The sequence below is a fragment of the Mesocricetus auratus genome, unplaced genomic scaffold, assembly GCF_017639785.1.
Source record: "Mesocricetus auratus isolate SY011 unplaced genomic scaffold, BCM_Maur_2.0 Super-Scaffold_100008, whole genome shotgun sequence".
Taxonomy (NCBI): domain Eukaryota; kingdom Metazoa; phylum Chordata; class Mammalia; order Rodentia; family Cricetidae; genus Mesocricetus; species Mesocricetus auratus.
The window spans coordinates 18,840,759-18,864,719 of record NW_024429192.1 but is presented as its reverse complement, the minus strand read 5'-3'; the positions used below and the strand labels follow the sequence as shown (position 1 = coordinate 18,864,719).

At 39.7% G+C, this 23,961-nt stretch overlaps 1 long non-coding RNA gene across 1 annotated transcript in view; it reads left to right on the top strand.

Moving 5' to 3' along the window:
• LOC121141918 overlaps window positions 1-7,816 on the top strand; it is a 76,609-nt gene extending 68,793 nt beyond the window's left edge. Inside the window, exon 6 of the long non-coding RNA XR_005878874.1 lies at window positions 6,344-7,816. This is a non-coding gene — a long non-coding RNA (uncharacterized LOC121141918). The remainder of the gene's footprint in view (window positions 1-6,343) is intronic.
• The last annotated feature ends 16,145 nt before the right edge of the window (window positions 7,817-23,961 follow it).

Below are 23,961 nucleotides of genomic sequence, written 5' to 3'. Positions count from 1 at the left end.
GCAAGCACAGAAGTCCTTAGATACCAGAGTAATAATTTAAAAAATCACTGCTGGAGATATCGCCAGGCCTAATTTCAAGTTATGAATTTTTTATGCATTTTGTTTTGTCTCAGGGATTCACTGCTCTTTTAGCTCTCCACAGATACTAATTACAGAATTTTTCTGCTCCCTGGCTCTTTTCTTAGTGTAAGTTTTGAGTCTTTTCATTCCTCTTTCTTTGTGGAGCTTGTTTTCCTAATTAATATTAGGAGCTTATTAAGCAAATGGAAAGGTTCGTGAGTGCTAGCTGCTGTGGAGAATAATCCTGGTACCGATTTGATGTACCTAGGACAAATGAACCTTAACCAAGCAATTGCCTCCACCAGGTTGGCTTTTGGGCATGTCTTTGGGCATTTAAAAATTGCGAATTGATGTAGGCGGGCCCAGACAACTGGGTGGTACCATCCCTAGGTTTGCAGGACTGTGCTCTATATTCACAACTGAATGGGAGTAATGAAGAAAGCTAGTAAGTATCTTTTCTCCATCATTTCCTCTCTGCTCCTTCTTGAGTTGCTCCACTGACCTCCTTCAATAAAGGGTTGGGGATTGGAAGTGTAAGATGAAATAGATCCTTCCTTTCCCAAAATGTTTCGGGTGTTTAATACAGCAGCAGAAAAGCTAACCAGGACAGGTACTCCTCGCACTAATAAACTCTTATGATTAACATGTCTGACTGGCTAGGTAGCATTTGTGTTGTGGAGTCCCAGATGTCTGTATTTCTACTAGAGTTTTCTCCCAGAGTGTGCACTGTCTTTTAGGATACCTAGAATGAGTTGGCTTGGCTATCAGCTCTTTGAATGTGAAAATGAAGGTACATGATTCAGGAAATAGCTTTAGGCTAATTCTAGTTTTACCCTAGTACCTAGTGCCCGAGGCACCATAGCAGATAGGCATTTGAAGTGCTTAGAGTGGTTCAGGGCCAGAGATGGAGGCCAATTTTTGCTGTGACATTTTTCAAATAGTCTCCTAACACCTCAGTAAATTGCTTCTTGTAGTTCTAATTCTTGAGCCTTTTTTATGTTCTTAAAGGGCACATACAGGAGTGTGTTGACATGTGAGATTTCTTTCTTATCTTCGGTTATTCATTACGCCTTCATTGACTTAAGTCTTCAAGAACAACGACTTTGAATTATAGATGTCTTTTAATTTAAAATTTTGTTTGATTTGTTTTTGCTTGGTTTTTTGAGATCTCAGAGTGTTTGGATACGGAGAGAAGATTTGGGAGGCATTAATTCCACCAACTTAAAAACAGCAGGTCAAGTGATATAATTTTAAAGAATAGATTCTTATGTTTGTTGTTTTATTCATCTCTGTTACCAGGTATGTGACAAGCAGCAACTTAAGGGTAGGATGATTTATTTTGACTTATGATTTCATATAGGAAGGCATGGTGTGAATGAGCTCATGTTCAGTGGAAACTTGCACCATAACTTAATATGTGTATATATTTTTATTCTTATTCATGTGAATGTACATGTGTCTGTATGTAACTCTACAACATATTTGTACATATTGGTGGAGGCCAGAAGAGGAGGTCAGATCCTCAGGAGCTAGAGTTACAGGAAGTTATGAGCTGCATGTTGTAGCTGTTGGGAATCAAACCCAGATTGTTTGGAAGAGCAGCAAATTCTCTTAGCAGCCGAGTCATCTCTGTAGCTCTATATCTTGATGTAGCTATCCAAATCAGGATGCATAAAGATGGATACTAGTGTTCTGCTTGTTTTCTCCTTTCCCTTTTATTTTGTCCAAGTCCACGGCCTAAGGGATGGTTTGACCCATGTTGAAGATTGATCTTTCTCCTTGATCAAAAATGTTTTTGCAAGACAGAATATTTCACACTTTCAATCCCAACAGGTGGATCTTTGATTTCAAGGTCACTTGAATGTTCCAGGACAGTGGGGACTACAAAGTGAGAGCCCCCCCCCACTCTCTCTCACACACACATTTAAATCATTTATTATCATTAAATGAGTTCAAATATTTATGTTGTTCCATGGAAAAATAGCTTAACTAAAGATCTGAACACTTGTAGTCACAGTAGAAGAAGAAGCAAATGTTCTTAGTGCATGAAGTTACCATGCCTACTAAGCTTGAAAGATCACATTCCCCTTATGAGTAGGTTCTGCTTTGATCAATGGGGCCCTCACCTGGGAAGGTAGGAAACATTTCCTAATGGACACTTGCTGTGATATTATATATAGGCAGGTCTCTGTTATTCCTCTATTGTTTATGAAGACAACTGGTAATTGTAATACTTATCACAGCCTATATATCTATTTAGCAGTTAAATTGTGTGTGTGTGTGTGTGTGTGTGTGTGTGTGTGTGTGTGTGTGTGTATGTGTACACCTGGGTGCATGCCTGGAGTCCTGAAGAGGGATTTGATCCTCTATAACTGGAGTTTAAGATGGTCATAAACCACTATTTGGGGTCTGGGAAATGAACTGCAGTCCTCTGCAAAAGCAGCAAATCTTTCCTGACCCTCCCATCATAACTTTTGGATAAGAGAAGAATAGGCATGTACTGGGTACTACTACTGTATCATGTATGTTTAATAATTATTTCTTTGTCACATATGTTTAAATTTATGTATAAATTTAATGGAGGAACCTGCTTTCTTAATGAAACTTAAAGGAATCCCATCACTTGTATGAATCATTTACTGAGATGAGTTTCAACATAGCTGCACACATTCATTTTGTAATGATTTCTACACTTTTCCGTTTAGTTGACTGTTCTTAGCTCTTTGGTCATAACTTAACTCATAAATCCATAAATCTTTCATTTGCCTACATCATGCATTCATGACATACTCAATATTGCACAGAATTTCTAGATTATGTTTGTATGATTCAAGGTATAGAAAATCTTTGCAATTGCCAAGTCTTAGGAAGGCACATGAGAGTCCAAAATCAAGTCAAAGATTTTTCTGTTTGGTTATAACCCCAAAAGACACTCTGCCCCTTTCAAACACATACTCATCAACACACACACACACACACACACACATACACACAAACACACACACACACAACACACTACCACCATCAGGAAAAAACAGTTTTAATCACTGCACATTCTCTCACTTCCCAGGCAGAACTGTGGCAGAGTAAAATTTGCATTTTGCATGTGCTGAATTTTTGCTTGTGGTGGATGCTTACCTGAATTTTCCACCTGCTCCTGAAGTAAGGCAGATTGGCAGGAAGAAGGTAGGAGAAATTCCAAGGTATCTTTCTGTGGCCAATCACTAGTATGTAAAACATCAGGGTGAACTTGAAGTATAAATGCAAGTTAGAAGTTTACATTTATATTTTAAAAAAGTCATTGAAAATAATAGCTGATTCTCAGTACACTTGAAGATAAAAAATGGAAAGTTCTATTTGTAGAAATTTTATAAATATAGCACTTGCTTGATGCTGACAGCTGACCTTGAACTCTCTTCTGATGATCATGTCTGTGATTCTTAGATTAGCCCCAGAAGTCTCAAACAGTATTCACAAAACAGATGTTAATAAACAGTGGTATAAAATTCAGCAGTTCAAAAGTGTGTAGACAGGTGTTTACTCAAGGGAGTCAGGAAACGCTGAAAAGGCTCAAGGGTTTGCCATTACAGTTTGTCTGTGTTCAGTGGTATGGAATTCTATGTGTCTGTGGGAGCTTGCACACTCCTGTGTGCTCAGAAGACATTCGCAAGTACTTTGGAACTGCTTACCTATGTACATTCTGTCATAGATCAAGCCATTTAGAACATGGTTCTGTGGGCCAGGGAGATGACTCATTTGGTGAACGAAAAACTGTAAAACAAACATGAATCTGAGGTGGAGTTCTCAGGACCCATGGGAAGCTGGGAGATGTAATGAGCATCTGTAATCTCACTGTTCCTTTGGTGAGGTAGGAGATAGAGACACAGAGTTCCCGGAAAGTTGTGGGTCAGCTAGCCTGCTAGACACAGGGGAAACAATAGAGCAGGTGGAAGTGAGGGCTGACCCACAGGGACATCCTCTGAGTTTCACATGTACATCATGGCCCATAGTCAACATGACCACGAGGGGAGGAGGAGGCGGAGGGGGGGAGGGGAGGGGAACAAAGACACACACACAGACACAGACACACACACACACACACAGGGACAGAGAGAACGCTGAAAAATAAAATTCTAGAAAAAAATCATGGTTCAATTTAAATCAACACAGCAATACTGTCACTGCCTTGTTTTTATGTGGCTCTAATATTACCAGGCTGTCAGCCATATCTATGATTATACATAACAGGACACTCAAAGAAGTCATATTAAACAAATGTGATTTTAATATTGTGATAATGAGACAAAGATTGGTTGATTGTATGACGAAAATATTTAGACCATGGTCAGCTTAAAATGCAGTAAGAATTATGTAAAATCAATCTGCCTCATCAGGAGCATTGGTCAACAGCATCTTCACATACACAGTGGATTTTCAAAATTCAAAAGCAGTTTCTTCTGTCCCCTGTGCCCTGTAATTAGTAGAATTAGATAACTAAATACTTAGTAAGGCAAACATTGGCAATAAGAAGTTGACTGACACTTTTTCACCCCAGATCTATGCCTGGATTTATAAAATCAACTTCTATTGTATTTTTCATTTCATTTCCCCCCATCCTTCTTATTTCTTTTCTGGGACACCACCTGTTCTCAGTCATTTTAGGGAAGAAATTGGAATGTGAAGAGTATCTTCAAGATATTCTATATCCTATGGCCTTTCTTAAGGTAATTCAAAGTTGGAAGAGGCCTAAAAAGAACTGCATGCTAAATTTATGTATGTTCCCAGAGACACAGAGAAACTATTTTTTTCTCTGTCCTCTTCATGAGACATTTAAGCAAGTGAGTAACAGGTGCTGCATGCCTGCAACACACTGTGCTCTGAATATCCTAGCAAAGGGTTGCTCACTCGGAGAAAGCCTCTCAAGTCTCAGTGTGATTGAAAAACACTTGCCCTTGGTCATTGCTGGGAAAATAATCCTTGGTGATGGCAAGGGATTTTATTGCCAATGGATAGAATGGTTCCTCCAAATGCTTGGTGAGGAAATGGATACATGAAGCCTCCCATGTAGAATGTTCGCTGTATGCACTCTGGGACAAGACATTTCACCTGTGTTTTGAATGGAAGAAATCACATAAGACACTTCCTAAACCAGTAGGTCACTCTAATTGTGTTTATGCCAAATGGTGAGAGTCATGTAAGAAATGGCCATATGTGACAGGAAGAAGGAAATGTTGGTTAGTTGGATTAAAGTACAAATCTTTCTCTCTCCCCCTCTGTCATTTCTGTCTTTCTCCCTATCTCTTAACCTTAGAATTACCAGATATGGCTCATAGATTTGACCTAATAAAGACAATTTACACAGTGATACGGATAAGAAAAGAACCACAGAGACAATATTTGAAAGACATAAATTACTAATACTTATGTACTTCATATGAATAAGTTATTCTGTAATAAGATGAGCATGATCGTTCTTTGAAGAGCAAAATGAAATGCAGGTTTCTAAAGAAGAATTAACTCCTCCAGGCCTGTGGGGGATGGGGGGTTATTTTCAAGTCATTATGTTGCATAGAGTTATACAAATGATTGTAAACCATGAGTTTATAAGGCCCAGCATCTTCCTAAGAAGATATGAAGTATGAGTTAAGCCAGTGCTTGAAGGGTTTTATTAGCCTGGCGAAGAGGCTCATAGCAAGCCTACCTGTGACCCCATGTCTGTGAGCCACCACCCTGCTCCAGAAATGCAATACTGCTGCTTAGCCCATTAATGGTTAAATTAGTGCCCGAATACCCTCTGTGGTTTAGTGTTCCAGATTAAGAGCTGCATGATTGCATATTGTTTCATTCATGCCAGAGGACCAGAGTTTTGAGTGCTCTAGTTGGAATTACTGGGGAAACTAGATTCTATGGAGGATGGTCTTGGTATCAAAAACTCAACATAAAACACCAGAGGTTGTTGGGATCTACAAACAGAACAGTCAAGCTCTGTAGCGTTTCATTTTCTGTTATCAACTGTGTGCTTCTAATCATTTTAGAGAAAATTCCAAGACAGGCATGTTGGTCGTAGATGGAAAATGTGATGATATCTTGCTCAGAGGGCAGAGCTAGCCAGTAGCTAACCATAGAGGTCTGGAGGTTTGTATAGACAGACAGGAAGTGAGATAGCTTGGCAGAGAGAGGAATACAGTGAGAGGAGACAGGAACTCGGTCACTTTTCAGTCTGAGGGTTTCATAGACACAGAGCTCTGGTGACTGACTGACCCTTTGATCTTTCAACTTTCAGCTCCTAATATCGGACTCCAGGCTTTCATTACCAAGGCCTATTAGAACCTGTGCTACAGGATATCACTAAATTTGTCTTCCTTTACACTGAGGCCTGTTTTTCTACTCATCCACCCTCCTTGACATGCTGTGACTCTTCCAGTTTTAAAGACAAGAAGCCAGAGATGCTTGAGGAAAATCAAGAAAGGGTGTAAGCCACCGTGAAGTACGAGGATCTCCTCCATTTGCTGCGTCAAATGCTGGGATTTCACAACTTCTGAAAGTAATACACCTCAGTTACAGCCTGAAGAAAAGGACATGACTGATTCCTGACCTCCAGATACATAAACTCCAGATACGCACAGGTCTGTTCCAGCTGCCCTCTGATACCGCCAGGGCTCCGAGGCGCTAGAGGTGGGACACAGAGCTGGTTGCTATGGCTATGAAGTGACCCTCAAATGGCATTGTGTTCAGAGGTGAGGCTTTTGGGAAGTGATTGGATCTGGGGGTTCTACCTACGTCAATGAGTGGTCCAGCTGATAGATTCATAATTTGATGGCACATTGAGAAGTGGAAGAATCAGGGGGTAGGGCCTGGCTGGAGGAACTTAAGTCACTGGTAGGAAGGCACAGATCAATATTTGGGAAGTCTGGACTTGTCCTGACTCTTTGTTTCCTGACTGCTTCTAAATAAGTTGCTACCATAATAACACACACACACACACACACACACACACACACACACACACACACACCACAATGGACGCTCAGCCTTGCTGCAGGCTCTAATCAGTGTATTGAACCATCCTTGGACAATGGTCTCTGAAACCATGAGCCAAAAGAAATCTTTCCTTCCTTGAGTTGTTTCTTTCAGGTATTTGCTACAGTGACAAAAAATTAACCCAGCTGAGAATGGGATAAGAGCTGGCAGAGAAATGAGAGGAAGTGCCAAGAATCCAGTCCAGTTGGTTCTGAAGAAGTCCACTAAGAGCTGGGGTCCTTAGAGTCCAATCTTCCCTCATTCGACTGCAGCAGCAAGCGTTATCAGCAGACCAGAGAAGGAGCAGAGCTTTCAGCAGCCATCCTCTGGGGGCTGGCTCAGTCCTATGCCTCTACTGGCTATATCTATGCCCATTGGCTAGTGGTAACCATTAGGATCCCAACACAGGCCAACACAGTCACAGTGGTGACTGGGAGCCTACTCCACCTAACAGAACTGAATGTCTCAGTAGCAGCAGAGCAGAAGCACGAACACATGGTAAAGAGGTCGGAAAATCCAGTCAGAGTCGTTGAAAATGACCATAGAACCATATCATCAGAATTTGAAATGAACCCCCGCCACCCACCCAAACAACTCTCTAGAGGGAAATACTTAGCAAACTGTTGACATCTTTGAAGCCTGTTCAGGTATATATAAGGTTCCAAAACAGCTGACCTGAACAAGGGGGAGCTCATGGACCCCAGACTGATAGTTGAGAGGCCAGTATGGGACTGATCCAGACCCCCTGAACTTGGGTGTCAGTGAGGAGGCCTCAGCATTCTTTGGGGCCTCAGGCAGTAGATCAGTATTTAGCCCTGTCATCCAGTTGGACTTTGGGAGCACATTCCACATGGAGGGATGCTGTCTCCACCTAGACACATGGGGGAGGGCCTAGATTCCGCCCCAGATCATATGACAGAATTTCAAGATTCTCCCAAGGAGGGCCTCACTCTCCTTAGAGAGTGGAGTGGGCATTGGGTGAGGGGTTGGGAGAGGTTTGAAGGGGAGGGAGAGGGAGCTGGGATTGACATGTGAAGCAAGCTTGTTTCTAATTTAAATTTTTAAAAATGCTGGAGATATAAAAAGAAAGAAAAGAAAATTAAAAAAAAATAAAACAAAGTTGGTGAGAGACTTGAGTTAGACTACAGCCCTCCCACAGATCTGACACAGAATCCATTCAGGAGCCAAAGAGAGGGAGCTACGGAGCTAAAGCACCCCCCCCCTCCCGAACCAAGATTCATGAGCAATGGGATGGGAGGAGTTTGTGTCTAACTGAACTCAGCTTGGCCCTCCTCTGGGCTTTAAGGATACGCTGCTATGGTGGTCTAATCTTTGCATTTGGAGACTCCTTCAGGGAGGGAAAGGCTATTATCTTCACTTCTCAGCATTTGTACAAATAATTATTAGTTGAGAGAGTGAGCAACCTGGAACCATGATTTCCATCCATTTAAGGAGACCAAAGTGTCTGCAACAGTGTAATGTAAGGTGTAAGGCTTGTTTCCCAAAATATGTGCCTCCCTTACCCCGTCCCGAGAATCTTACTGCTTCTGCAGATTTCAACAAAACAAAGAAGTCCTCACTGCTTCTAGAATGAAGTGGATTTTTGAAACCCCAAACTGATAGTAGAGATCCTCAAAAAAAATTGAAACCCTGCTGTTTCAATACTTACAGCAAATTGACATGAAATTTAAAGTGGATTCAGGCATGAGGAATTTGGGTGCCAGCTTCCAACTTGCATGCAGCAAGTGTTTTGGAGGAAGTTTGTAGAAACCACAATCAGTGTGAAGTAAAGCACTGATGGGAGCCAAGGAAGAAAACAGAGGAGAGACAGTGAAGAGAACTGCAACGAACAAGAAAAACACAGACAGGAGTAGGCAAGTCTGGCCCTGAAAATGAGTGACGGGAGAGGCACCATTTCCCCTCCGATTAGTTTAGCATTCTGGACGCCTCATTTGACTCCTGAATGAATCATGTCTAAGGTATTTCAGTCAGAGAGAGTCTAAATCTCCTCCTCCCTAGACTCTATCTTTCCCAAACGCCCCCAGAAACATCAAATTCCCACTGCATTCCTCCCTTCTGAAAACAGTGTTGCCTTCCAGATGTTGGCTGCATAGCTCATGGTGTTGATGTCATTTATCTAAATGAAGGAGAGCAGGTTCAGTGTCCATGTCCAATGAGTTCATTAGCGTTGCTGACTCTGAGATTTTAATGTCTTTTGAAGTTTTGTTCTATATCAATCTTGGTTGGTAGGGTAATTTCATATTTTGCAAATGTAAAGTCCAGTGAGTAATCATTGATTGTCCAATGATTGATCACCTACTTGTTACTGGGCTTCTAATTTTGAGGTATTTTTCAACTTTTTTTCTTCACCTGTTTTGAATAGTTTGCATACCCATTGAGCCCATTGAGTCTTCATGCTATAATTTATAATGAACTTGTAGCTAAATGTGGAGAAGCAGAACAGCATTTATGTGGAACCAAATTTCCTTAGCTAATAGCTTAAATGCATTGAAAATAAAAGTTGAAAATAGAACCTACCAAATAATGTCCACACTTAGAGTAAGTAAATTCAGGTGTGAGACAGCACATGTTTGGAGATGTCTTGAAACTTATTTCACACACACATTTAATCAAAGCTTTTTATGTTCATAGTGCTCTTTTCCTATACATATTTGCTCATAGTACATTAAAATTCAAACATCTGATTACAATTGACTTTCTAGCTTCAAAGACAAATCTTTTCATTTAGAATGTTTGCTACAAGCTTCATAGATATTTAAGTGGGTATTTAATATAGAAAGGTATCTTTGAGTTGAAGCACATTATGGACTGAATAGTCTCAGAATAAAGAGAATGTGCTAAAATAAAATTCTGTTAAATGTTTCAAAAGACACAGCTTTACATTGTCGCTCAGGCTAGTTTTGAATTTGAAGTGATCTTCCTGCCTCAGATTCATGGATCCTGGGTTGGCAGTAAGGGCTACCATGCCTGGCTTCTGTCTAGTCTTCCCAGAACCATTGGAAGATGAGGACTACTCTTTGGCTTCTAAGTTTTCTTTCCACTTTATTTTCCTCTCCCCAAAGCTAATTTTTTCAGGGTAAACATAGGCAAAGCCTTGGAGAGTAGTGTAGGAATAAGATGTGCATGGCTTTCTAATCTGTTAGAGAGAGCCCTGTATTACCAGTGAATCAATGACAGGGGACATTCCCTTCTCACTGATGTTTGAATCAATGTTAGCATACCACGCTTATTCCTTACTGAGCTGCTATGTGAAGCCTGGCTGAAACATTGAAACAAAGCTTACAAGTGACATCAGGTCCAGGGAGCTTGAGTTTTGCACCTGGCCACGCTCCCCTCCCAAGCCAACATACATCCAAATTGTGTGATCTTTGACTAAAGGGTTTGTGTCATTAGATGGTATTCAACTGACACTATTTTCTCAGTGACAGAAAAAGAAAAGTTTTGTCAAAGTTACTTAAAAGGTGGTGAGGGACTGAAAGTCACTTCAGGAAACAATGAGAGAAACAAAAAGGCTTTCTTTGAACATAGCTCATAATTGAAGGCTATTTCCATTTTCTAGATAGTTATTTTAGCAATTAAATCTACTCAAAATTTTTGTGTCTAAAAAAATTAATTGTATGTTGAAAAAGTAAGCTGGGATAATGTACTCAGCAAACGCTAGAAGAGGTCATTGCAAATGTTATTCCGGTGGCATTCGATTTGTGGCTATAGGCTGAGAAGTTTAAAATATTAAAAGGTATGAGGTGGCCAAAATGTCCTCTCTAGAAAAATATTATTTGATTTTATTATTAAAAATTATCCCCAATGTATATGTCTATTATCCCTGACTGCTAATTTAAATTGTGCTTTGTAATGTGATGTCAGTCTGTACAGCCCTGCATCACATTCTCCTGGTTCAATAACTAGATTTATTAAGTCCTTTGGAGTTCTGGTCATATTTTATGTTTTTCAACAGATACCTTGATGTATAACTGACCTGCTGGTGACTGTATATATTTACAGTACATAATTCAGTGAGTTGCTCTGGCACTCAGTGAAGATCTCTCTGTTTTGCTTCTGTACTTTTTATTAGTTTTTTCTTGTTCTACAGTATCATACATGTATGTAAAGAACTTTAATCTTCTCAGTCTGTCTTCTCCTCTCTCACTCCCTGAGACCCTTCCTCCCAACAGGTCACTTTCTACTTTCTTGTCTGTGTGTGTGTGTGTGTGTGTGTGTGTGTGTGTGACCCAGAAAGTTAAATTAGATTTTCTACACCAGCTTGGGGAGATGTTATTTACTGGACCTGGGTAACTCATCAGCAATTACATTCCTGAAGAAAGTGACCCATCTCCCTTTCTCCAGCCACTGCCAAGTGTCTCTCAGGGAAGGGTGGGGCTTCATGAACCCAGCCACCCCCCTTAAATGATGAAAAGTTAATGGGTCAAATAAGTCTTGTGCTGATGACCACAGTGGCAATAAGTTCATAAGGAAATTGTGCATGCCCTGTCCAGAAGACACTGTTTAATGACACCTCTCCTCAACCTTTAGCTCTTAAATCCTCCCTGAGCTTTGAGGGATGGGGTGATAGAGATGTCCCCATTTACAACTGAACACTCCACAGTCACTTTTTCATAGCACACTGTGTGACTTTTAACTTCAAGTTGATGAAGGATGAGAGGTGTACTAATCTATTGCGTCTAATGACACCTATTCAGAAAACTGTTTGATACTATGTCTATTTATTAAAATAATTGTAGTGGCTTTACCACTAGGACTCATGACCTCAACAGCTAAAGGTTGTGGGCCAGCAGGACAGCGCCAGACATAGTTCCTCTTCTGTGGATCTGGTTTTAGATCTGATCACAAAGTGCATTGCTGTCCCCATTACACGCATGCCACTCCTGCATCCATCCTTGCATATCCAGCCATCGTTGTTGTTCCCCAGGTTCACAGTCAGGAAAGAGTGCTGACAATTTCTCTTCACGATGGTTTGCACACTGCCTTCCTCCACCTCGAAAGCTAGACAGCGGGGAGTGAGCTCCCAGCTCATTCTACCCTCATGTGTCCGCGTTCTTTGACCAAAGCACAAAAAGTGGATAGCCGAGACAACCTTGAACAATGAAAACACTGCTGATTTCAAGTCGTATTACCGAGTCATTGTAATGAACAAATCCTGGTTTTGGCATTAGAAACAGACACATGGATCAATAGAATGGAACTTTGTAAACCTGTAAGGTAGCTGTAGATCAGGTTTACAAAGAAATGCCAGTGATGTACATCAGAAAAACACAGCATCTTCAACAAAAGGTGCGAGGACAACTGGCTATCTCCCTGGAGAAAATGAAACTTGGTATTTATCTCTTACCAAAATCTAATACCTGAATCAAAAGCCTTCATGATTTCGGTAACTTCTAGAAGAAATTATCTGCTCAGGTGGGGAATTTCTGAACAAGACCAGGAAATGTGGCTGAGAACAGGTGGGGCCAACTCCATGAAATTAAAATACCATCTAACAAGTGAAGAAGCTGTCTATGTAATGGAAAAGAATCTTAGCCAGCTATAACTCTGACTTAGCTTTAATGTCTGTAATATACAAAGAATTTTTTAAATCTAAGCATCAAGTAGACAAACAAATCAATCAAGAAATGACTACAGAATTTGACAGAGAGTTTTAAAAGAAAAAATGCAAATGGCTAAGTATTTGAAAAGCTGTTCAATGTCCTTATCCATCAGCAAAATGAAAGTTAAAACCACTTTGAGATTTAATTTCACTCCAGTCAGCATGGCTAAGACAAATATGAGTGCAAATGAAGACTATTAAAGATATAGGTAAAGAGGGATTTTAATTTTTTTATTTAGTGTGGAGTGCAAACTGGTGCATCCACTGTGGTAACTTCTAGAGGAGAGTAGAGAAAGCACTTCAGTGCATCTCTCAGGTAAGGAATTTCTGAACAAGTCCCAGAAAATAAGACTGAGAACAGGTGGGACCAACCCCATGAAGTCTAAGAGTTTCTGCACTGCACAATACACTGTCAAGCAGAGATTTCAAGGAAATCAGTATAGTTGTTTTTCAAAAAGCTCGTAATAGAACTGCCTTATGACCCAGCCATACCCTGGAGCATATACCCAAAGGACTTTGCATCCTACTACAAAGATTCTTGTTTATGTATGATCATTGGTTTGATCCACCTGCAAAGAAAAATGAATGTCTACAATTTGCAGATAAATGGGTGGCACTGGGAAAACTGTGCTAAGTGATATCACTCGGGGGCCTAAGGACACATGTGTGTGGTCTCTTTCATATGTGGGTCTTAGCTTCAAATCTTTAGATTTGTCTGTTTCAACTGGAGACCTGCAGAAGCCAGAGGACTAGAAAGGAGCCACTGAGGGAAGCAAAAGGAATGAATGTAGGTGCTACAAACCAGAAAGAAGACGGGCGTGTTTAAGTGGTGCGAGAGAGAGACAGAGAGATGGATAACTAACATGAATGCTTGCAAAATCCATCTAGAAATCTATTTATAAGATAAAATGCAAAGCCAATAGTGAAGAATTTGAATGGAGGCATCCTGCATCGGGTAAGGATCCTTTCAGAAGCCATAGGTTGTTAAATAAAAATCACAGGGTCAGGTATGGGATACCACCTATTCAATTGCTGATCAGCGTTGTCCCAGAGACCCCCGAATTAAGACAAGATGTTACTATCGCTCATTGTTGCCCACCAGAAGTTGATGACAAGGCCTTAGCTTTGAAAATTGCCGGCCTTTTCCTTGATGTTTTATTTTGACGTTTCTAAAAGATGTTTCCAGGTTCACTAGTCTTCCCCTTTGTAGCTCCGGGACTGATGTAAGTTCTATCTACGGAGTCTTTTCTTGTCCTTCCTCCTTTCTTTTGTTCTTACTTTCCCCTTTCCTTCCTTTGCTTCTCACATTGTCATTTTCCAATGTGGAAACACAGTTTGCCAATGACAGTGTTGCCCAGGACATCTGCAGATATTCATTTTAGGCTTTTAAACATGCCTTCTATGTCTCTGCATGATATAGTTCAAACATATTTAATACAGTCATAAATGCTTGATTACTTTTCTCTATTGATTTTAGCATTTGTATTAATTGTGGGGCAATTTCAATGGTCTGTTTGGACTTCACCATTGGCTCTAAGTGCCCAGTTTTTTTCATTGATGACAGATATTGAGTATTTTGCCAAGTTCGTGGTGGATAGCCACTCCTGAATAGTAGTGGATAGGCTGTTGTGCATGGACACTTTCTAGAACACACTCATCTCGTGTTTACAGCAATGGTATCAAGTAGGAATCACTTATTGAAAGTAAAGTAGTGTTCTCAAGGTGACACAGAAGGGAATGAGCAGAGCTGGCTTGAAAATCTAAGTGTTATCTTTATTCATGTAAATGCTTTTGAGTTTTGTTCAGGGTAGAGTAAAACGTCATGGAAACTATGGTGTTTACAGGTCTTTCCATTAAGAATGATTAGCTGTAGCAGGGCGTAGTTCTGCATGTCTACAGCACATTGGAGATGAAGGGAGAGGAACATCAGTTGGAAACCAGCTATGTTATGCATAGAAAAATCACACACACACACACACACACACACACACACACACACACACAAGAAAGCAAAGAAAATAGTTGTTAGGTTAGACCAGAATACTGTTTACATGGACTAATTTTTTTCATTTCTGGGGAAGATGGTTCTGAGCTTTTTACCTTGTGGATTGTGGTAATTTCTGATTGGACAGGTTTCATTTCCGCTACTCTGGGGTCCCAGGCACCATTCTCTCTAGTCTCATGCTGCTTTAGGGGAACTCTCCATGGGTTTTTGGCTTTATCCTCTCTGTACTTCTCACGTCCTTAGTACTCTGGTTCACAATCATTGCTTGTCTAGTTTTCCCTGATACCCAGTGCTTTGCTCATACTTCAGGAACCCTGACAGGCCAGCATGAGTTCCCTTTCCCTGTATGACAACATGGAACCTCTCTCAAAGTGGGAAGCTGGGCACAACAACTGTGGACACATTTCTTTAGACTTCTCTCCTCACTCTGATGCTCTGTGTATTGAAAGGCACCCTTTCATGTTTGAGGCAGAGGAGTGAGCTCAGTCTCTGTTATTCTCTCAGGCGAGGATGCTCATTCTCTACACCAGGCCCACCCCAATGTGGGGTCTGTTGGGACAGAAGCTTAAGTCTTATCTTATTTCAAATAACATTAGTGGCTCTAAAGGGTGATCATCATTTCTTTCCTACTTTCTCAATCATCTTTCTTCTCATCTCACTCTTAAAGTACTGAAATGTTTTGAGTGTCTTCATTTGTAGTAAGTAGTGGAATTCATAGCACTATGCCTACTTCAGGACCTGATTTCCTGGGTCATCCATAGATGTCTTCTAAACCACGAAAAAGACCGGAAGGAAAAATAATATTGAAAATAAACTGGAAAGGATTTCAGCCATTTAAAAGGGGTCTTTTTATGCAAATCGTTTCCTGTGGCAAATTCAAAAGTTATCTTTAATAAGGCGCCTGCTCTTGAAAACATCCCTAAAGGATGCCAAAAGTGGTCTTTCTCAAGAATGGTCAAGTGTGGCTTCTAGGGTTTGATAAAGAAAGCAGGACCATTCATGCATAATGGAGTCAGCATGTAGCACTTAGGCTTTTTTTTCCCCTTTGCTATTCTGGACAGCTGTTTCTATAGTGCAATTTAAACTACGAAAATGGCTCATAACTGCCAACACCTACTTTAACATTCTGAGGCTAATCATAAAACAACCTCCCCTTTCATAAGAGAGACAAAGTTTCAGCTGGGATCTAACTCTTGATTATATGACAGTGTTCCGATTAAAATTTTAGCTATCAACCAAGTGACCTTCAGTGACCAAGAGCTGGGAAGCCAGTACTAATCTAAACAGATCTCTAGGCAAAAGCCTCACTGCCAACTTGGTCTCCAGACTGTTACATTATTCACCTCATGAAAAAAAAACGGGCCAGCTGAATATGAAAAGCAAATGATCGTGGCAACCTTCAACCCTGTGTTCTGGAAAGGCCGACAGCAAGCTGTGAAAATATTCCCATGACCAAACTTCCTGTGTGGGGGCTTAAGACTGATAAAATGTTTATACTGTCTGGCTACAGAGAACAATCTGTAATTTTCTCTACTTTTAAGCAAGTTTTATCTTGACAAAATATCACCTCCATTAAAATTTAAAGAAAAGAAAAATAAGAGTCAATCTTCACCAAAACCTGAACAGCAAGAAAGGCCAGGGTTGGTGATGGTATGTGACATCACGTAATCCTCTTCCACAAACAGCTTTCTTTAGAGGAAGTTTACCTGTTAATCGTCTGTCATTGTTTTGCTTCTTTCCATGATAAAATTCTCCCAATACATAATTTGGTTTTATCATTTTAAGTTGCCTTTTGAAACATTAGAGAGAAGACAAATCCTGACAAACGTGCATAGGGTGCTGCTGGACAGGAAATACCTCCTCCCTGCCATGAAGTAATACGGGGAAACACCTTGGCATTTAGTTGCTGGGCCACAAAGACCTTGAGGGTAATCTAGTTTTTTAACCCAAGTCTGTAGTCTCCCCAGTGGCCCCCACTTGCTGCCTTATGGAAATTTGGCACTATAAGATGTTTATTGAATGAATGTTGGGTTCTCCTAAGGCAATGAATAAACAAATTGATTTTTGCTGTGATTATGTGATTTATTTATTTATTTATTTACTTGTCTTTTTATTCTGGTAACTTTACGTTTGTGAAACTGTGTCAAGGGCCTGTGTTTAAATCACAGCTAACTGTATATTCCAGTGTCTATTGAATTTGACAGCATCTTATTAAACAGAATAAAAAAGTCTTCAATCAAATGTGACCCAAGTAAAACAAAATATTTGTAGACTTGGCATGATATTCCAAATCTGTCCTTTAGTGATGTCAGCAGACTGTCATACAAGTCACACAAAAATTATCTACAGCAAGGCCAGAAAAGAAAGGTTAAGAATAAGATGACCCAGTGGTTAGGAGCACTGCTTCTCTTCTGCAGAACCAGAGTTCAGTTCCCAGCACCCACTCCAGGGGATCCAATTTCCACTCCAGTCCTTTTGTTCCCCTAGAAATCCACAAAAATATGGTCACACACACACACACACACACACACACACAGAATGAAAGAAAGAAGAAGTAAAAATGCTAGCATCTAATGGCAGCCCATACATTTTTTTGGCATTTAAAACCAGAAAGAAAGAAATACCTCTGGGGAGGTAAACACTGCATCTTTGAAGAGAAACAGGTGTAAACTGATGTCGGATTTCCAGCAAGACACTGGTGAGCTTGCTATAGTGGTGCAAAGAAACTACAATGTGGAAATGCGTGTTTCTTCAGGACAAAGATACATTTATTTTGCAGAATGTTTTTTGAAGGTATTTGTTTTTATTTTGGGGGAATTTTATGCAATAAATCTTGACCACATTCTTTCCTCTCCCCAACACCTCCCACATCCTTCCCCACCTCCCTACCCACCCAATTCGCATTCTTATTCGAAAGGAAGTTTTGTCTTGCCAGATCAAACCACTCTTTATAGTAGTAACAATTCTAAGGGATGGTGAGATAGTGGACAGGAGCACTTGCTGTCAAGACTGACAATCTGTGTTCAATACCCAAGAGAAGTGGAAAATTTCATGGTGTCCTCTGACTTCCACATGCCAACATGACTTGTGAACACACATCAAATATAAAAAACTTAATACATAAATTTAATTAATTAATTAAAGTATTAATTTTCGGGCTAGGCATAGTTGTATATAACTTTAATCCAGAACTCAGGAGGCAGAGGCAGACAGATATCTGTGAGGAGTTCAAGGCCAGCATGGTTTACATAGTGAGTTCCAGGATACCCAGGGCTATTTAGACCAGTTTCAAATCAAAACAAAAAGTTATGCATTTTCAATAAACAGCAAACTGTAAGGATGATCACCATGGTATTTTCTTTACTAATTACCTTTGTTTCCTATGCTTTCTTGGAAACTTTACAAACTACTTTTGTAAACTGACCATAGCAATACTAATAGGAGTAAAACATCACAAATATACACTTACGCATTTTTTTTTTTTTTTTGGTTTTTACGAGACAGGGTTTCTCTGTATTGTTATGGAGGCTGTCGGTCCAGCCCGGCCTCGAACTCACAGAGATCCGCCTGCCTCTGCCTCCCAAGTGCTGGGATTAAAGGCGTGCGCCACGACCGCCCGGCCACTTATGCATATTTAGAAGGAATTATTTATCTATGTAATTATAACATTATAATTATATGTAGAATGATTACAAATAAGCCTTTTAATTTTTCCTCTGTGTTTATTTTCTGTCTGAGGATTTTACCTGCCTGGACGTCTGTGTACCACATGTGTGCAGGTCACACAAGGAGCCAGGAGGAGGTGTCAGGCATCCAGGGGCTGGGATTACAGGGGATTATGAGCTGCCATGTGGGTGCTAGGAATTTAGCGTGGGTCTTCTGAGAGAGCAGTCAGTGCTCTGACCTCCCCAACTCTCCTTCCCCATACTTCATGATGCTAAATATCTCTCATGTGTTTCTCAATATTTAAATATTTATTAGTTAATTTTAATGTTTAGTATCTTGCATAACTTAATCACCTTTTTGCCAACAAAAATGTAATTTCAAGGGCATTGTGCATATTTTATGTTGTCAGAGAAACATTATATTTTAAATAAAATTCAAACCAGAAATCCTGGCACGTATAATTCATTCTTCACAGTGAATTATTTTTGAAATGGGAGATTTTATTGAAAACTTACCTATCACGGTATCTTTATAACTGATAGTTATATTATTTATATTTTTCAAAATGTGACGGGAACCATTCATTAGCAGTGATTTTTCAATGAGCTGATCCAGGAAAGATGAAAACACATTCAGGTCTGATCCATTGAAATGCAACAGTAGGGAATCAACCCCTACTGGAATAGTTAAAACACGGGACAGGCAACTTCACAGGCCTAATAGAGACACAGAGCATGTGGGTTCAGGAAGAATCAGACAGGAAACTCATAGCAAGGGGCTCCTAGGTTTGTTAACAGTCAGAAGCCCTAATGCCCAGGAGACAAAGGCGGGTTTTTCTCTTTGCTCCATAGTCATCTGGCTCAGCGCACTGCAAACACTGACTCTTCTTGTAGAAGATTTCTTTTCTCTTCCTCAAGTACGAGGAAACTCAAGTTCGGATGAAATCAATCTTCTCAAAGAATTCTCACTACTTCAAGGATGCCAGGCATTGGAAGATTGTCCCACTTGTCATAATCCTAACCTCTTACTTTCTGGATCCTCCATGGTAAGGACAACTTGGGATTTGCTACAATTTCACACGAGTTATCAACCAGTTACACGTTGCTTACTCATCTAAGAATATTTAGTGATTCTCCATGATTGAATTTTGAATTTCTAAGTGAATAGTGCAGATGGAAACATACTTGATGGCATTTTAGTACTCAGGATGAAAACTGAAACTGTTTTTTTAAAATAAGGGAATGGGGGTAAAAGGTCAATTTTCTTTCATTAATATAGATCTAAAGTTTTTCATTTATCTCTTTAATTGTGTGAATTAAATAAATGAGAATATTATTTTAAAATAGACTCTTTAAATTATCCTATTTATAACATTATTTAACAGATAGTATCACATATTTCCTTACAACTTCCCACCATTGAATTTCCATATTCTTAATTTCTTGCATTAATTTACCATCTTCATCATAATTAATGAATGAAGATTGCTCCTTTATTACTAACCATAGTCCATATTTTTAATTAAAATCTCCATGTGTTGTCCTGTCATTTTGGCGAAAGCACACTGACATTAGCTCACCATTAGAGCTTCATGCTGTCTAATTTCAGGACCCTATACACTCCCCTTCCCCTGTTCATCTGTTCCTTCTTTCCCTTTTACCACGTGTCTACCACATATGTCTACTTATCTCAGCATATTACCTTCTCTTGGATGTTACATATAGTTGAAGTCATACCATACATCCTAATCAGACTGGTTTTTTCACTTAGCAATATTGCATGTAACCTTTATTTATTACTTCTTGTTTGGATTAATGAATCGTTTTGTGTTTTCACTGACTGCCTATGAAAATAGGAAAGCTTTTTATGACAATTTCTATAGAAAATAAGGAAATTTGAAAAATGAGGATGTTTTAAAAATTCATCTAAATAAAATTGAGGATCAAAAGCTGCCTATTTCAGGCAGGTTCCAAAGATCACTCACCTAGACAAAATCCCTTCTAGTTTACAAATGCACTGTCCTCATTTACATTTCCCAGTACCACTCAAATACTTGCAACTCCTTTCATGTCCCATCTGGACCACTGGCCCCAGCTGCTGGTGTTCAGAGTACAGTAGACCTCCATTAACCAGAGGAGTTGACTGGTAATCAATAACCAATATATCCCCAAAGTCACAAGACACAGTCTCTTTTTGTTGTACTTCATATGTTTTCCATTCTCATCCACCCGCCCTCCACACTTAGTTATAAATAATTTAATATAGCAAAGGAAGAGCTTTTGTTTGGAGCTTGAACAACCAGGAAACTGAGACATTTATGCTTAGCCATTTTCTATTCATTTCATCTCTTCTTACCTGCAGTTGACAGTATCTCTAGACTCCTATGGAAATATGAAATTCCATCACAGCGGAAGATGCATGACTCCGGGGAGTGAAGAGGATGTATTTTTAAAGTTGGATCTGATCATTCCTGTTTATCTCGTTTCTAATATGGACCCAACTGTGGTTATTTAAGTGAGCAAATGTTTAAGCAAGTATGCTTGCGACAAATTCCTCTGACCTGGAATAAAATTCAGTTTTGGAAATGACCCATTCCTACATACACTTAGAGTCTGAACCATAAGGCAGTGAATTTTGTTTCCATGGGCAGTAGTCGGTTAGCTTAACATGTGCAGCTTGAGTGTACATTTGGGTTGTCCTTTAGAATAACCCATGAGAAACAGCTTTACAACCACAAATATGGAAATGAATTTAGCATACTGGAAAATATAACTGAATAATATGATTAAAAGTTTCTTAATAATTTGATTAAACAGAATGACATCTTGTAAAATGGCTTATATTCAATATTTTTGCTCAGCTTCCTCTTCTAGGAACCATATTGATTGCAGCTTTAGAAATAAAGCTATTTAAACAAAATCAATTAAAATGATATTAAGAAGGTCGTGCACATATTTATAAAAATCAAATGATCTGTTAATTAGAAAAAGCACAGACATTAGTAGCATTGCAGCTGAAATTTCCATGGTAACAGTTTAAAAAATTAACAGCACATATTTTATTTACTTTTTGAAAGAGATAGACCCAGTAAAACAGGCTGCGACCTAATATGGGCAGATTTACAGTTGTGTGTTTGGGCTCATAAATCCAGGGGAAGGGTTAGCAAACTTGGCAGAGAAATACAGATTTAAATTTGCAGCATAAGCCATGCCAGAGAGAAAAGATATATATGGTACCAAAAATCTACATATATGTGATTTTCTTATAAATTTTCACATTACTTCATATGAAACTACTTATTTTTAAAATACAAAAAATTTCTATATGATTATACTTTTAGCATTTTTTGGACTAGTTGCTAGGAAGGCTTATTTTCTCTCCAACCTTCATCATTGTTTTAGAAATAAAATCCCCCGCCACTATAAAAGTATCCATGTCTTCCTCAGATACCTTTTATTTTAATTTCTTTTCATGCGTTGTAGGTGGAAAAGTAATAGTTTCTTTAATTTATCTTTGATTTTTCTTCTTTTCAGTTTCACTAGACACTAAATTTTTGCCTTCCATACCACTGGAAATTCTGCTTGTACTCAGATTTCATCGGACTATAATTCATGAAGATCCAGTGTCCCTATAACTCAATGTATGCATGCTTAGCATATATATCCTAAATGTTTAACAGTGGTAATGGTAAATATCAGTTAGTCGCCAATGCTCTTATTGTGAAAAAAAGTCAATGATGTAAAGTTATGCATATTGCTTGGTTCTCTGTATTCTCGGGAGGCTTATGAGTTATTCTGGGATATAATATAAGGTCAATGAAATTGTAATTTGTTCCTGGGGTGTGACGTAGATCAATGCATTAAGAAGAGAGACCATAGCCGGGCAGTGGTGGCGCACGCCTTTAATCCCAGCACTCGGGAGGCAGAGGCAGGCGGATCTCTGTGAGTTCAAGGCCAGGCTGGACCGACAGCCTCCAAAACTATACAGAGAAACCCTGTCTCGTAAAACCAAAAATAAATAAATAAATAAAAAGCAGAGAGACCATTTAGTGCTGTATGATCAGGGAAAATCCTGGTAGAGGAGGTGAGGTTTAATCTGAGCCCAGAATGGCACGTTAGCTTCAAGGACTGAGAGGGGAGCAATGGAAATGCCGAGAATGAGGACGGAGGTGAGAAAGTTCACGGTGCGTTGAAGAGTCCAAGAGGCAGGAACAGTGTACCTACGAATTCTGAGGATAGCAGAATAATCTCAGGGTGGCAGGTTCTTTATATCAAGAAGAAGTTCCTGGTTGCAGACACCAGGTGATCATCTCGTGGGTTTTCTGCAGTGTAACAAGCGGTCTTTGGGCAGACTGATTTGGCACCGAGTTTGGAGGGAGTTGCCAGGGGGAGGGTGAGTCTGCGAAACTATGAAAGCCGGGAAGAGGGACTTGGTTAGATAATAAGCACAGAGGGCGTGATCAGTTTAAGTAAGGCTGAAGTTGAGGTGAATGCTGAAGCAGCCTGTTAAAATGGGAAAGTGTATTTGAAAATTGTTTTGGGGGATAGAAAATAAATGTAGATCATCCAACAGGAATCCTTGACTGGACTCTGATAGTTTAGCGAGAGAGATAATGTTAGACTTCTAAAACAATCACTGTTCAAACAAATATCTGCTTGGAGGTAAAAAAAAATGTGAGTAACAGAAAGCGCAAAACATTGAATATCAAATGTTGGGAATTCTAGCCTCCCTTGTGGAGGAAGAATCACCGAAAGAAATCATGAAGATGTTAACATCAAGCAAGAGGACCAGTCAGTAATCTGCCCTCTGGACTCCAAGGGAGTACATTGCTTAGTCATGATTTTCACGCCATACTCCACACGTTACTGGGAAATATTTCACATAACTGAATAGTCTCCTCTACTGACAACAAGTAGCAGCACACCAAGATGACTGTTGCAAAAAATGATTTATTACATGAATAAACTCTTGAAAACGTGTTTTCACTATCTTTGTGGATACATGCCACTAAAGCTACTTAGGAAAGCCTATCCACAAAGGTGAGGGACTTGCCACAGCCCATGTGCTTCTCCTTGCCCTGCTGGCAATTCCAAAACTCAGCCATTATTAACCACAGATAACACAATCCAACACAACCTGATCGTTTTAATCCCAAATCCCATACTATTGAAAATTTGCTGAGGCTAAATATCTCTCACAGTGTGTGTGCCCAGATGTAAATGTTGCTCCCTGTAAGCAAGTAATGAATCTGTTCCTCTCTGCAGAAGGAGAGCTCTTGGCACACCACACTGATGCACCTGTGCACCCCAGTACAATGGGAAAGACAGGGTTTTGATTGTCCTGTAGACTGTGCCATATGACCACTGGGGATGAGCCCATTCCTTGGTCCCAGAATAGTAACCACTGCGATAAACCTTCAGACCTTAGAGTATAATGGACAAGGAGCCCCTGCTTCTTGGAATGATGTATCCATCCCTTGAGCTAAAGGGAAGGGAAGAAAAGTTGCTGAGGTGAAATTGCTACAGCCTTGCATTGATGACTTAGAAGACAAAATGGGTTTTGTTTAGTAGGCATTTTCCTGTTGATG